Here is a 1752-nt window from a genome sequence, read left to right as displayed (position 1 = left end):
AGCCAAGTTTGGAACCATGCTGACAAAACTGAAGGCAGAACAGAGAAAGGTAAAGAAGTCAGGTCTTTGATGACATGGTTGGACTCCTACATTGGTCTTTTTAGTTTTATTAGCCAATACATTACTTTTATTGCTTAAATATGTCTTGAGTTTTGTTACTTGAGATTACAAGTAGGAGTGCCTAGGTGGCTCAGTAGGTTAAGCGTCTGACTCTTCATCTCAGCTCTGGTCTTGATCTCAAGGTCAGGAGTTCAAGCCCCATGCTGGGCTCTATGCCCAGCATGGAGCCTACTAAACAAAAAAGTATTCCACTGTCACAGAAAAATAAAATGGAATGGCGAAATATGGAAAAGAGTTAGATTAGATGGAAGACTAAGCATGAAGTGGTAAGGTACAAGGTGGCAATGAGAAGAAGGTCATTAAAAAAGAGAATTAATATGTGAGGCTAGCTCATCTCTCACATTTTAAATCCAGATCCACACAATGCTCTACCACCAGTGCTGCCAGGACTGGAATGCACTCCAGCAGCCCCTCCCCCCGACTACCAACCTCCCACCTATAATTCCGCCACCATGGAGGACACAAACAAGTACAGCAACATAGAGGAATTCACAGAGGGATCCAAGATCAATGCAAGCAAAAATCAGCAGGATGATGGGTTTGGAACTGAAAGAACACAAACTGGATGGAAAACTGATAGACCCCAAAAGGGCCAAAACTCTAAAAGGGGACGAACCCCCCAAAAAGGTTTTGTGGGTGGACTGAGCCCAAATACTTCTGAAGAACAAATTAAAGAATATTTGGAAGCCTTCTGGGAAGACTGAAAATACTGAACTTTCCATGGATACAAATACAAATGAAAGAAGAGGATTTTGTTTCATCACATCATAAACAGACAAAGAGCCAGTAAAGAAACTGTTAGGAGCAGATTATCATCAAATTGTTTCTGGGAAGTGTGAAACTAAACTTGTACAACCCAAAGAGGTATATAGGCAGCAAGGGCAATAACGAAAAGGAGGAAGAGGTGCTGCAGCTGGTGGACCAGGTGGTAGTAGCGGGCATGGATGAGGCTGGGGCCAAAACTGGAACCAAGAATTTAATAACTATTATGATCAAGGATATGGAAATTATAATACTGCCTATGGTGGTGATCAAAACTATGGTGGCCATCATGGCTATGATTATAGTGGGTATTACTATGAGAACTATGGATGTGGACAGGGAAGGATATGCAGACTACAGTGGCCAACAGAGCACTTACGGCAAGGCGTCTTGAGGGGGTGGCAGTCACCAAAATAATTACCAGCCACAGGAGAATGTTGGAGAAAACAGTGGGAACTTTACTGCAGGCTGTGTGTCATATCTATGTCTGGCAGCTGCACGCTGCAGGCAGAGTGCAAGGCATACACCAGAAAATGCTGTCCTGTGGAGGAGATTGCTAAAGTAACCCATCTTGCAGGAGGACATTGAAGATTGGTCTTCTGCTGATCTAAGATGATTATTTTGTAAAAGACTTTCTAGTGTACAAGACACAACTATGTCCAACTGTATATAGCCACCAATTAGTTTTCTTTGTTTTTACTTTGTCTTTTGCTATCTGTGTTATGACTGATGTAGATTTGTGTTTATACAAGTTTCATTTGTGTTTATACAAGTTTCATTTGTATAAACACACTATTTATTTGTATAACATGATTTCATGTTAAACCTCAAATAAATGCTTCTTTATGTGGAAAAAAAAATATGTGAGGC

General features: G+C 41.0%; 1 pseudogene; it reads left to right on the top strand.

Moving 5' to 3' along the window:
- The first annotated feature begins 382 nt into the window (after nucleotides 1–382).
- Nucleotides 383–1447, top strand: LOC105238071 (annotated as a pseudogene).
- Nucleotides 1448–1752: the final 305 nt, after the last annotated feature.

This window comes from Ailuropoda melanoleuca, chromosome 2, assembly GCF_002007445.2.
Source record: "Ailuropoda melanoleuca isolate Jingjing chromosome 2, ASM200744v2, whole genome shotgun sequence".
NCBI classification, from domain to species: domain Eukaryota; kingdom Metazoa; phylum Chordata; class Mammalia; order Carnivora; family Ursidae; genus Ailuropoda; species Ailuropoda melanoleuca.
Note: the sequence above shows the minus strand (reverse complement) of the source record. Positions and strands in the feature narration are given on the sequence as shown.